This window comes from Heloderma suspectum, chromosome 4, assembly GCF_057233095.1.
Source record: "Heloderma suspectum isolate Gila_16-S chromosome 4, 16-S_ref, whole genome shotgun sequence".
In the NCBI taxonomy this organism is placed as follows: domain Eukaryota; kingdom Metazoa; phylum Chordata; class Lepidosauria; order Squamata; family Helodermatidae; genus Heloderma; species Heloderma suspectum.
The window spans coordinates 52,096,406-52,110,641 of record NC_139461.1 but is presented as its reverse complement, the minus strand read 5'-3'; the positions used below and the strand labels follow the sequence as shown (position 1 = coordinate 52,110,641).

At 41.8% G+C, this 14,236-nt stretch overlaps 1 long non-coding RNA gene across 2 annotated transcripts in view; it reads right to left on the bottom strand.

The window, feature by feature from the left end:
* Nucleotides 1–14,236, bottom strand: part of LOC146346838 (uncharacterized) — a 44,433-nt gene that overhangs the window by 8,545 nt on the left and 21,652 nt on the right. Inside the window, exons 3-4 of one of the 2 annotated variants that reach the window (XR_014790086.1) lie at nt 9,826–10,031; nt 4,489–4,618 (exon numbers count right to left, since the gene is read on the bottom strand). This is a non-coding gene — a long non-coding RNA (uncharacterized LOC146346838). Of the gene's footprint in view, nt 1–4,488; nt 4,619–8,880; nt 10,032–14,236 lie in introns of both variants that reach the window. The other variant, XR_014790087.1, reaches the window with a different exon arrangement.

Sequence of the window (14,236 nt, the reverse complement as noted above, 5' to 3'; positions counted from 1 at the left end):
CATCAGCATTCCCCAACCTGGTGCCCTCCAGATGTTTGGGCCAACTCCCACCAGCCCCAGCCAGCATGGCCCATGGTTAGAAATGCTGGGAGTTGTCCAAAAATCTGGAGGGTACCAGGTTGGGGAAGCCTTCTAGAAGTTGTCCATTTTCCTTTGCTTGCTGTTGAAGCTGGTGTTTTGACACAAGGCAGAGACCTTCGGTGCTTCCAGATTAGGCTTTCATCACCCCGTTGCCCAGCCTCATTCACAGAATTTTATGGGGGGTGCAATCAATGCTGTCTTCCACACATAACTCTCCCATGTTTCCCCAGCACTTCTTCCATCTTTTTTTTTCCTGTGGAAAATAGCTGTGCAATGGTTTTGGATGATTAGCTTTAGGACCCCTCCTTTCTGGAAGAACCCCTTGACTTAAGGAAGTATGTAGATGGAGCACCCCACAAAACCCCGTGGGGAGTCTTCCTAAGAGGACTTGAGGTTTTGGCCATCAAAATGGCTACCTACTTAAGTGGGCTGGGGATCAACTTCTGTCAGGGCCAGCCCAAGATGTTTTGCTGCCTGAGACAAAGAACAAGATGGCACCCCCTCTCGTCCCATGTACAAAAGTTGACTAGACTGTTTCTTCAGCGCTGACAATGGAACAGCAGCCTCTGCTGCACCTGAAAGAGCAGGTTAGCTTAGGGGACGCATGGCGAGCTGCTTGGCACTAAGCTCTGTCCTCCTCCTCCTTGGTGCCACCTCCCAGCATCTGCCACCTGAGGTGACTGCCTCATTCTGCCTGATGGTAAGGCTGGCCCTGACTTCTGTCATTCTCTATCACGCGCTGTCCTATCTTTCAGGTTTCCCTGTAGATGGACTGGAAAGTTCCAACTCCTTGCCAGCAGCAGATAGGCTGGCTGCTTTGACCCTCATGTTCTTGCCCTCTTAATGACAAACTTCAGGAGATGGAGATAAGGTGCAGCCTGTTTTCACCTAGCTCGATGTGCAAGTCCCATTTCTCCTTTCATTCCCTGCTATGGAAACAATGGGCAGCTTTGTTTAAAAAACAACAACAGGGATTTTTATGGCAGCATGGACTTGCCATTTTGAGAATGTTCTAGAACAGGCTGAATCAGAGCATCTTTGTATAAGCCACAGTTCAGGCAGAGGGAGCAGACTGAGAGACTTGTTGGCTCACAGACATCTGAAACAAGATTCATTATTTTGACATTTTTGTTTAATACTTTTACTCAGCTAGGTTGTACCTTTTGGCTAGAGTTTCTGTCTTTTCCCACAAAACAGAGCAAAGAAAACTACAACCTGGCTTGCCAAGACCTTCCTTCCCATGGTACTCAGAGTGAAAAATCCAATCATGTGTTTCTGTTCAGAGATCAAATGTCACTGAAAAGAAATTAATGGAGAATTTAGAAACTGGGCAGCCGTGTGAGAAGGTTAGCTGCTAATTGTCCACTTGATGTTAGCTGGATGATTTGCAAATCACTGAATTATAGTGGGTTGTTCATATCTGACAAAATCTGAGCCTGAGGGTGGGAGGGGACATTATGCAAGGTAATGTATGTCATTTATAATTTCATAACTGAAAATAATATATATTTTGATTGCACTGCCTGTAATCAACAAACCTTACAATTTGGAAGAATTCTCCATCAGAGTTCTAAAAGGAGATAAATACTTCTTTTTATGTATTCTTCCATTTTTTTGTAACTGAAGCATGGGATAGCAGAACATATGAATAGGACCTAGAGATTTTAGTAGACCACAAGCTAAACATGAGTCAGCAGAGCAATATGGCAACTAAGGGCACGGCCCTATCAACTGCACCCTCACTGCTCGGAAGCCTCTGAACATGGAGGCGTCTGATATCCCTATGCCCTTCCAGGCTGAAGCCACCAGGGCGGGAGGAGTGGTGAAGGTAATCTTCACCTCCCCATCCTCTGCCTTTGGTGATTTTTGCTAGATGGGATTTTCAGCCAGTCTTGCAAGGAAAGGAGGCTGGAGGAAGCTCAGGATATCTCTTATCCTGGCCTCTCCGGTCTCCTCCCTTCCTTGCCCAACAGAATGCCCCCTTTCCTCCTCTGAGGTCACTTTTCTGACCTCAGAGGGCAGCCAGTGTGGTTCTTTCCATGCCAGCTGCAAGGCGGCAGGGAGGGGCGGCGGATCTCTGACTCCCTCTTCCAAGGTCAGAAGAGTTTTTCCAATCAAGCCCATGGTCCCTGGGACATTCTCCAAGGAACCACAGGATTGGTTTCTCTTTTTTTAAAATATATTTTTATTTATTTTATCTTTATAAATGAAATAAACAATACCAAAATTACCAACAACCTGATCAATACTGCAATTTCCCAATTGCAATATTCTGATGAGGACACCACAATAACAAAGAGAGAAGGAAAAAGAAAAGAAAAAAAGGAAAAGGGAGGAAAAAAGAAAGTGAAGAAAAAAGAAGATTCTTTCCCTTTCCCTCTCCCTCTCCCTCCCCTTTAAAGAATTAACTTTAAACTCCAATACCCCCCGGCCTCCGATGCCATTCTATTTTAAAAACTATATCTATAATCTTAACAATCTTACAGTTTAATAAACAACCATACATTTCAATATCATATCATCAATCTTATATCAAAGAAACAGGTCTACAATTCATTCCCAGAAGCCTATATTATTATTATTATTATTATTAATAGTGTTATATAATAATAAAACTTAATATAAACCTTCAACAGTCAGTAATATATTTTATACTAGATATATTATCTATTTTGAAATAAAAAATATAAAGAAAAGCAAGAAAAAACAAAAGATGAAAGAGAGTAAATGAATATATGTATGATCTTTTATCTTCTGAGCTACCCTGGATCATGTAGACTAAACACAAGAAGTTAACAAAGCTTGTTTAAAGATTCCAGTTCATGGTGTTGTAACAGAATTCTCATGCATTTCTACATTCAGCCATGCCTCTGCCATTTCATGATTTATAAACTTCTTCATCTGACCTTCAGACACAATACAAAGTGTAGCAGGATATTTTAATTAATATTGTTTGTTTTGCCATAATTTTTGCTTTGATAAATTGCCTTCTTTTATTCACCACCTCTTTGATGTAGTATGGAAATAACATAACTTTATCTTGTTTCCAGGAAAGGCTTCCACCCTCTCTTGCCAAACACAGGATATAATTCTTTGTGGAGACTTTTGCAAATTGAACTATGATCGTGTAATCAGTCCCTTTAGGATTTGGCACATGAAATGCCTGCTCAATATCAAGTAAATAATCAGATGGGATAGGCAGTATCTCATGCAAAAGTTTATCCACAAAAACAGGCAATTTTAAATCATTAGACAGATTTTTAATCCCAATAATACATACATTGGATCTCCTCGTGAAGGCCTCCAGTTGAGGAATTCTATCAGAGGCATTTTTAAAACAAATTTGTGTCATCGTTTCATTTCCTGCCACTCGGTCTTCTAGCTCATTAATTTTCATCTCCATTTTTTGCCATGACACATTAATTAAATCTGCAGCTCCTTGCAAGGCGGTGATGGAATTTTGGATTAAATCCAACCTTTTGGCTTGCTCCATAAATTGCAAAGATAAAGTCTTTATCAGAGTAAATAATTCCCCTATAACTTCTGTTCTCAAAACTTTTGACACATGGGGTGCGGGGGGAGTTGATGCCAGCTCCTTTCTTCTCCTCAGTGCAGACATGTTTCTCTCAAACAGATCTTACAGATCCTCAGATGTTCTCAAATATTGTTAATATTTCTTAAATCATCCCTCAGAAGTTGTTGATATTTCTTAAAGCATATATTATTATGGAACACGTCAGCCCTGTTTTCTCCTATGAAATAGGAGTCTTAGTACAGCTTTTTGTGTTGGTAAAGCTCTGGGGAGATAATCCTGGAATCCAGCTCCCCCCCCCCCACTATCTCGTGGGGGATACTTTTCTCCAAGATGTTATCCAGAGCTGCCTTGCCCCCCTTTTAATTCCAGGGGGAAGATGAAAAGGTTTTTCAACCTTTTAAAAAGCTGTTTGAGAAAGCTCCCACGGAGAACCCGTGGGGAGGCTGCCAAAGCGACATGGGTTCCAACCGGAAGTCTCCATAGGATTGGTTTCTAAGGGCGCAATCCTATTGAGATAGGCGGCCACCTACAAAGTTGGAGGTGACCGCCTATCCAGTGCAGGGCAGGAGCAGCGCAGAGGGGATCTTCCCCTCCATGCTTCATCTGCCCTGCATTTGCAGCTAGACAGCCGATTTCGACTGTCTAGCTGCAGGAAGTTGGGGGACAAGGCAGCACAGGAGGGGGCGGAGGTCGGTTCTCAGGGAACTGACCTATCCTATGGCTGTCTAGCCACTGACTAGCGGCCATAGGATTGAGCCCTAAATAAGCTAATGCAATTCTAGGCTACATCAACAGAGGTAGAATGTCCAGATCACAAGAAGTAATGGTTCCACTCTATTTTGCTTTGGTCAGACCATACTTGCAGTACGTACTTGTCCAGTACCGTGCTCTCCAGTTTAACAAGAATGTTGCCAAGATGGAACATGTCCAGAGGATGGGGATGAAGATGGTGAGGGTCTGGAGACCAGTTCTAAGGTGTTGAAGGAGCTGGATATGTTTAACCTGGATACAATTAAGAGACAATATAATAGCAATTTTCAAATATGTAAAGGGCTGCTACAGAGATGATGGGGGTGGGGGGAAATGTTTTCTGTTGCTTCTAGAGAGTAGGATCCTACAAGGATAGGTGTTTAGACTATACATTATGAAGGATCTCCTGGCAATACAAGCTGTTCGACAATGGAACAGACTACCTCAAAAGGTGGTGGACTCTCCTTCTTCAGAGATTTTTTAAGTAGAGGCTGGATGGCCACCTATCAAAGATGCTATAATAGTGGATTTCCTGCATTGGCAGAGGTTGGGCTAGATTACCTTAGAGGTCCCCTCCACATCTGATTCTATGGGACAGTAAGAAGGTGACCTCAGAGATGTGAGGGAAGGGAACAAGGGCCAAATATTACAAAAACCTCCAGGGGTCATGACAAGGAGCAGAAAATGGTAGTGGTGGTGGTGACAACAGCTTTGCTGGATCAAGCCAAGGTCCATCTTATCCAATTACAAATGTCCAGTTAAGGGTGCATAGCACCAGCCAGCATTCCCCAGCCAGAAAACAGTCCTACAACTCCCAGCATGCCCCATCTAACATAGCTGGCTGGGGCATGCTGGGAGTTGTAGGACATTTTTTCTGTCTCAACATGCACAGGATTGCACCTTAAATGTCTCTGTGAAGCTCATAAGCAGGGCATGGAGGCAAAACATGGACAGCTAGACTGGTGGGGATGAGGGAGGGGGCCTTTTCTGTGGTGGTCCCCACTCTGTGGAACTCCCTCCCTAGGGAACTCCACCATGCCCCCTCTTTAATGAGCTTCCGCCGTGCATTAAAAACATGGTTGTTCAGGCAGGCATTTGGGGTGGGTTAGGGTATTTTAGAAAATGTTTTTATTGTAGAATTTTATTGTTTTAAACTGTTTTATTGTATGCTGTACATCACCCAGAGTGGCTGGGTGACCAGCCAGATGGGCAATTAATAAATTTAATAATAAAATAAATAAAAAATCCTGTCCTCATCTTTGTCCCCTGTGTCAGGTAATGTGAAGTATGTTGGAATAACAACCATTAGTTAAAACAGCCATTAGTTAAAACCCACTATTTGGAGAGGAATAGAGAGAAAAACTAGTTGAAAAACCACTAAATGTGGGAACAGAAAGCTGGAATGTTTTTTCTCTCTCTTTTTATATAGTCCTTTCTGTATTGGTTTGGTTTCATTTTTTTAATTTCTCATTAAAAGCTAAAGGTTGAATTTCAACTGGGTGAAAATCTTTTGTTAAAGTTCAATGTATTTACAAGTTGAACATATGAAGTTGGACGTAAGCATCAATGAGTTCAACAAAGCTTATTCTTACAGTAGGTAGCTATGTATAGGGTTGCAGTTCCACTCCATAAACTTAACTGCGAGATTTTATTAGTAATTTGTTTTGGATAGCTGTATTTTATGATAAAGTTTTTAGCCAGAATGTGAGCTCTTTTCTGTATAAATAAATAAAAGAAAAGCAGGATATAAATACTCCCCAAACACAGAAATGGATTGAAATGTGCGGCCATGCTGGCTGGGAATTGTGGGAGACTGGGGAAGGCTGCTCTAAATGGAGACTCCTCTGTCTCTCCCTTAAGGTTATCCAACACTCGTCTCCCAGGTCTCCAGTATGCAGCTACTGCCAGTAGACAGCAAAACTGTAAATGGGGGCTTGAGTAGGTCTGGAATGTCCCAAGATGAAGCATGGAGGGAAATGCAGCCTTTCCCAACCTTGGGTCTATGGATGTTAGTAGACTACAACTCCCATCATCTCCAGCCAGCACAGTTGATGGTTGGGGAACATGTGACTTGTAGTCCGATAACATCTGGAGACACAAGGTTGACAGCCACTGATCTAGAGGGATGGGACTGCCTAGGGACAGACTGCTCTGTGCAACAATGATGTGGATCTCTACCCTGCCCTGCTCTCACAGAATTGCAGCTTAACATGTTTACTTGATAATCTGATGCACGTTTACTTGGATGTAAGTTCCCACGGTGGGACATACTCCCCAATAAGTGTGTTTAGGTTTGCAGCCTAAAACAATAAAGCGTTCAGCCCTAGAATATATATGTTTTATAGATAAATATAATGCTTTCACTTTTGTTTTGTACTCATGACTTTATAGTTTCTTTGTAGTTCTGTCTTCATTAGAGGCCCAACACACCAAGCAGGAAGGGGGTGGCATCTTAAAGAGCCCGCCCAGCCTAGCCCAGGTGGCTGCAATACCCAAAGGAGCCATCTGTTCAAACACAGAGGTCTAAGATGGGGGATACCTGGCTTGGCAATAATATGTGTGAAGAGGATTTTGGAGTTGGAGTCAACCATACGCTGAATATGTGTCAGCAGTGTGATTGGTTGCAAGAAAACGCAAACACAATTTTAGGTTTATCAATATATGTATAGTTTCTAAATCATAGGACGGAATAGTTCCACTCTACTCTGCACTGGTCAGGTCTCAGCTCGAATACTATATTCAGTTTTGGATTCAGATGAACTGGAATGAGTTCAGAGAAGGGCAATAAAGATGATCAGGGGACTAGAAACTAAGTCCTATGAGGAAAGATTGAAGGGACTGGGTATTTTAGCCTTGAGAAGAGAAGACTGAGATGAGATATGATATGATAGCACTTATCAAGTATCTAAAAGGCTGTCACACAGGAAAGGGCTGCCCACAACCTGTTCTCTATCATTCAAGACTGTAGGAGACTAAATAACGGGCTTAAGTTACAGGAAGGCAGATTTCGGTTGAACTTCAGGGAAAACTTCGAAATGGTCAGAGCAGTCAGACAATGGAGCCAACTGCCTAGGGAGGTGGTGGGCTCTCCCTTGCGGGAGCTATTCAAGCAGAGACTGGACAGCTATCTGTCAGGGATGTTTTAAACTGGATTCCTGCAGTGAGCAGGGGGTTGGACTCTGTGGCCTAAAGGGCCCCTTCCAACTCTATGATTCTGTGATGCTATGTCAGCCACACTGGAAAGGGATTAAACAATGGCCCCTTGCGTATTGTACTGCCTTTGCTCATTCTGCCCCCATCTTCCACTATGGGGCAGCTTGGGGGGGCGGGCAGCAGGGCCATTTGGGGCAGTCAGCAAGGGCATGTTGTCCAGGGCCCTTCACACCTTGAGCCCAGCCTGACTGATTGTGAGCTGTCTTGAGTACACTTCAGTGTACCCAAGGCAGAAATAATTGAAATTAAGTAAGAGTAACAATCCTATGCATGTTTAGACAGAAAAAAGTCCTAGAACTCCAAGCATTCCCCACCCAGCCATGATGCCTGGGGAATGCTGGGGGTTGTAGGACTTTTTTCTGTCTAAACTTGCATAGGATTGTGCCCTAAATATCATGGGTTGGATCCAGGATCTGCCTTCTGCAAGCGGAAGGTCTCTGCTCGTGGAAGGTTCCTCCACCTCATTAATGGGGATCCCCCTCCATGGCACACCACAGCTCACCTGATTCATTAATGTCTCCTAATTCTCTATGTAGCATTTTCAGAGGGCTGGAGGGCTCCAGTGGGAAGGAGGAGGCAGGGAAGTCAATTTCTGACAGTGCAACTGATCTAGTACAAATCTGGATCCAACTCTAAATAAATATATTAATTCAGCATCTACAGTTCTACATACAAAGTGAAGTATAAGCTAAGTTTTAATCAACTTACTTAAACTGAAGAATCGTTTTTATGTGAGTAACCATTTTCAAAGCATGTGGCAAATATATTAATTATCTTCTTTTAGAAGGTTTCTTTTGGCTTTAATTGTTAAATATATAGTGTTGTGGACTGGCCAAATAAGACTATATATAATCTGGCCATTTCAATGATGTTTCTATTCACAAATTTAAACATTAATGTAAATTCAACCGAGATAGGACTAAATGGGAGGGAGCAAATATTACGAAGGTCTGATTTTAATTTCCACCATGAATCTATATATCGATCATGTGCTAAATAAAACATTTTGTTCTAATAATCTTAAAGGTATTTTAATAATCTTAGAGGCATTTTCCTAGTAGTTTCCCCACAACTGCTGCCTATGACTATTTCCAGCTAAGCTGTAGAGTTTATCAGTTCCTCTAGCTGAAGCATAAACAAAGAAGAAACCTTTGAGGCATGTGAAATTGTACATTAATAATGAATGAATATCAAATGATCAACAGAACCTTTTGCTGTTATACTTTGGAACACTATAATGAGATAAATGCAAACAGAATCTGCATTCAATGTGCAGGTTTACAGATCGGATCCAGACTCACCTCTTTGCCAATGGAAGAGCTCCTTCTGTTCACGGAGAAAGCCAAGACTCAGTGGAGGCTCCCCAGTAGAAGAAGGGCATGCCAGTTTTTTCCAATTTGCTCTTGCCCCTGCAGACCCCAGTATCACTTCCCAGACTGTTCCAGAGGGTCCCCCAACTGTCCAGAGGAGATTTTTAAGGGGTGAAGGGGGGTGAAAGCTTCCTTCCCTTTTTAAGGAGGAATCATTAGCAAAATCCACTTCCCCAGCACAAGTAGAGCCCCACTGTACAGGAGTCTGGATCCAAGCCAATGTGTGCTACACACTCACACACATGCACACACGCACACTCAGAGTAATATAATGACAATCACAAAGAAAATGTAATAAGAATGCATCAGAGGAAAATGAAAAATTAATGTGTTTATGAATAACCTATGTTATATGCAAAATATGCTACTAAAATCTTTGCTTTAATTCCACAAAGTCAGAATATTCAGGAGTCTGTAGAATTTATCACTTTATATAACTGCAGATTGCAGCTATAAAATGGTGTGCCAACATGTGGTATAACAATAAAAAATGAGTGCATTAGAAAATGTACATTTTCCATGAATGTATTCGTATGCTCAAATTAATTGTTTACATTTATTGATGCAGAGGCAGGCTGCAAGGCACTCAGAGCAGAAGCAGACCTATCTATAGACTGGACTGCTGTTCCATGTTCACTATTCACAACACAGAGGATGTGATCCAGAAGACCAGTGCAGGCAGGTGACTCTGATGACAGTGGGGCGGTGAATCTGTTCAAGGTTTCAGTCAGACACAGTCAGAACTCCAAAGGACCTATCCAAGGTGCATCACACCTTTAGAGTTCTGACTGAAACCCAGAGCGGATTCACGGCCCCACTGACATCGGAAACACCAGCCTCCACCACAGAGGACCATAGCAAAAAGAAAAATGCCACCTGTGTAGCTCCATGCATGGATGCAAAGGCTTCTGGATGATCTGTGTGCCGAATCAGCTATCCGAGAAAGACGTTGGCATGTAGAACATTTTCTCTGAATGCAGATTGATTTTCTTTAGGCAGGTTTCTCATGCATTGTGTTTCTCTTCTTCTGCAAGAGCAGATCTCTAGACTGTGCAATGGCCAGTCTCTTAAATCTGTTTGCTCTATAAAATGAATAGAAAATGGTAACAATGAGTTGTATCACATGGAGAAACATGTTGGCTGGGATCCAAGTAGACCTGCATGCCCAAGGGAGCTTTTTAGCTTCTTTTTCTTAGGAAATAAATAGCTTACACTGGAAGAGGATTTTCAGAGTTTTTGATACAGCATGGGGCTTTGCGTTTAATTTTTTTAAATGTCAGAATCCCTAGCCTTTGGTTCCTATAGTTGTATACATGGGTGTTATGTACTTTCACTCTCCGGCCATTTCTGTTAACATTTTTTAAGGTGATACAATCACAGGGATGGGGTCGCATAGGGAAAAAACTGTTTTAAAAAAGAAACGAACAGTGTGAACTAATTTTTATTATTATTATTATTATATTTATATCCCACCTTTTTCCCAATGCTGAGACACAACTGTCTCAAAGTACACAATGTTAGCTCTTTAATAAAGCATAAAGCAAGTTGGTGTGATATCCTAACACAGATTGTTTTTTTTTAAAAAAATGTATTTAAATTATTATTATTTATTACATTTCTATACCGCCCCATAGTCAAAGCTCTCTGGACAGTTTACAGAGATAAAAAAGGTTTTAAAGCCATTTACATAAAAGCACAAACAACATATAACTAAAAACATAGAACAGAATCATAGAATAGTAGGGTTGGAAGGCGCCTATAAGACCATAGAGTCCAATGACCATTAAATGTATGTTGAAAACAGCCTTGATCCTAACTTAGGACAAAGTGCCATTAATTACAGTCACCTAGTGCAAGGGTGTTGAGCTTCTGGCCTGCTGGGGTTCCCAGTCTGACCCCCTAAGCTTTCCTGGGTGAACACGCCCCCTTCCCAATGTCACACCCTGTCCTCTTACTTTCCTCTTTTGATCTGCACAAACTACCTATCAGCCTGTGGTTCCCGTTTTTTAGGTAGTTTCCCTTTGTTTCCCTTTTTTCCCTTTCTTTGCCTGTGGTTGTTGATTGATCAGAACATGATCTGCCCTTTCCTGTTCAATCTGGATTATTTTGTTCACTTGGTGTGCTTCCTGATAACTTCATGCACTTCCAGAAAACTTTGGAGGATACCTGAGCAGGGGGGTGGGGGAAAGAGATGGTGTTGTAGAGAGCTGGTGATCCTGGCCAATTTTAAGCCTTTCCCAAGCAGCCTGTCAATTTCTGACTTCATTGAAGTCACGGCTAGGATCATTAGGCAGCTATTCTTTGGCTGAGGCTGTTGTGGAAGATTTCAAATAATTAATCGTAAGTAAAACCCTGTGCCATCATAGCAACCACTGCTAATGCTGTGGAGAATGGGGGGGGGAGTTAAAATTGTGCCGCTTAGCTTCTGAGAATGATTGTGAGCAAGGTTTGTGAGGGGTGCTCACTACCTGGAATTTAAAGTGCTCCACTTTGCTTTCTGTGCTTATCTCTTTTAATTTGGCTTATGTCTGAGTAGACATGGCTTACGCCTGTGCTTTGTCCTGAGGTGGCTTGTGGGGTGGGGGCTGCATTTGGAGACATTTTGAATGCATTGCTTTGAGTTGCTATTCCTTACTTCTGATGAAGATGATTTTATATAGCGCCCTATACAGGCACTGTACAGAATAAAACAATTGAACAACATATTCCTGCCACAAAGGCATACATTCTAATAAAATCTCAATATAAAACCAAAAGGTAGGGAAGGGAATGCACCAAACAGGCACAGGAAACACAACAAAAATAAATAATCAACATTACCAAGCAATGACTAAAATCTAATTTAAGGTTCCAAAAGCTTTGGAAAAGAGAAAGGTTTTTAACTGAGACAGTAATTGAACCAGCCATCCACAAAAACAGTAATTGAACCAGCCATCCACAAATAGTCTGAAAGAGAACTCCAGGAAGAGGAAGCAACAACAAAGAATGGACGGAGCCAAGCAAGGGAAGCAGAAACCCTTGGGCAGGCAAGAAACATAGTGTTCAAGGAGAGAAGAACACAAGCGGGGCTATAATGTGAAATAAGGGCTGAAAGACCCAGAGGAGCTAGCCTATGACAAGCTTTAAAAGTCCGAAGAAGACGCTTATACTGAATCCCAGAAGAAATAGGAAACCAGTGAAGAGATTTCAGAAGTGGAGTAACATGATCAAAGTGACAGGCCAAGAAAATGATATTCGCAGCAGAATGTTGAATAGAAACCAAAGAACTAATACGAGATAAAGGAAGACCAGTCAGGAGAAGACTGCCATCATCAAGATGAGAAACAACCAGAGCATGAACAACAGTCTTAGCAGAAGAGACAGATAAGAATGGTTGAATCCTGGTGATGTTATAGAGGAAGAAATGTGAGAACTTTGCTAAAGCCTCAATATGAGGAACAAAAGAGAAAAGAAAAGAAAAGAAAAGAAAAGAAAAGACACAATCATGAAGATCAGAAGAAAGTTGTAGGGATGGGAGATATAATTGTGTATCACCAGCACACAAATGATATTGGAGGCCATGACATCGAATTAGAATACCCAAAGACAGCATAGAGAGAGAAAACAACAACAGGCCCCAAACTGAACCCTGGGGAGACCCACCTGAGAGGGGAAAGGAAGATGAAGTGCAGCTGTTAGCCAGCACGTTAAATGTCCGACCTGACAAGTAAGAAATAAACCAATTAAAGACAGAGTCACAGAACCCAAGGTCAGGAAGGGAATCCAGCAAAAGATCATGATCAACCATATCAAAGGCTGCAGAAAGATCAAGAAGAATAAGAACAGAATAGAGGACTTGGACTTGGTAGTAAGAAAATTATCAGTAATTTTTGTCAGAGGAATGCAAGGGATAGAATCTGGATTGAAAAAGATTTCCCAGAATTACAGGGGAAAAGGTCGAGGCAGCATGAACAAACCACCCATTCCAGTACTTTTGAGACAAAAGGCAACAGAGAAACAGGACGGTAACTGAAAAGGAGAAAGTGCATCAAGAGAAGACTCTTTGAAAATGGGAGACAGTGTAGCATGATTAAAAGCAGAAGGAAACAAACTGGAAGACAAGGACAGATTAATAATATAAAGCAAAGAAGGAAGGATAGCAGGAATAACATTGACTAAGAGACAAGAAGGAATAGGATCAAGAGAACGAGTAGAAGGATTTGAGGAGAACAATACTTCAGACAATTCATCAGATGAAACCAGAGAAAACATAGGAAAAAATAGCAGAGGGAACCTGCATTTGAAGGGCTGGTAACAGAAGAGGGGCAAAAGCATCCAGATCAGAGTGAATAGTTTCAATTTTGGAATTAAAAAAGGAAGCAAAGTCATTAGCAGAAAGGGGGGGAAGAGATGAAGAAACAAGCTTTAAGAGAGAGTTAAAAGCAGCGAAAAGCCACTGAGGGGGCTTGGTGTTCTCCTGAATTAACGATGAATAATACTGCTGTTTGGCCAAAGAAATAGAGGAAGAAAAAGAGAATAAATGTGTAATGAGTAGACGGGCATACCATCGCTGGGTCCCTCTGACCGTTACTGGCTTCTAAGTAAACATACGTGCTACTATGCCTCTGGATGTGCCTTTCTTCTGAGTAGAGATGCATACACTTGTGCCTCTGAATGTGGGTTACTTCCGAATGTGGATTACTTCTAAGTAAACATTCATGGGTGTGCGTGTACTGGATTTTTACCCCACTTCTAAAACACTAATTTCTTCTGTCTGCAGCCGCATAGAGTGGTGTCTCTCTATGTAGCTTACTTCTAAGTAAACATGCACTTTTGCCTTGGGCCCCACCTACCACTAGAATTCAGCCCTCAAGCCCTTCTCCAGGATTCAGTTTGACCCTCCAGCTGAGAAAGGTTAAACACCCCTAGTCTAGTGCCTTTATGACTTCACTGAAAACGTACATGTGCCCAACTTTATATCCATTGGGCACATTCAGTTTGAAGATGTATGGCTCCAGAAACCTGAAATAGCCAAGTTGTGGGTGCACCTCTCAAAGCTTCATCAGCTCACTGCAAGGTTTTCATTAAAAAAAAAAAGTTCTATAAATATCCTGCTGTTCCCGTTCTAATATCAATTGTAACAACTTAGTAACAAAGTATTCTTGTTATGCACAAGGTTTGTCCAGACTAATAAAATTATCTGTACCCAAGTAATAATAAAAAGGGTAAAGTTTATTATTTATCAACTTCACTGTCCCAGTGCTACAAATGGGTAAATGAAGGCTCTTGGGAGCTACTTGACTTAATC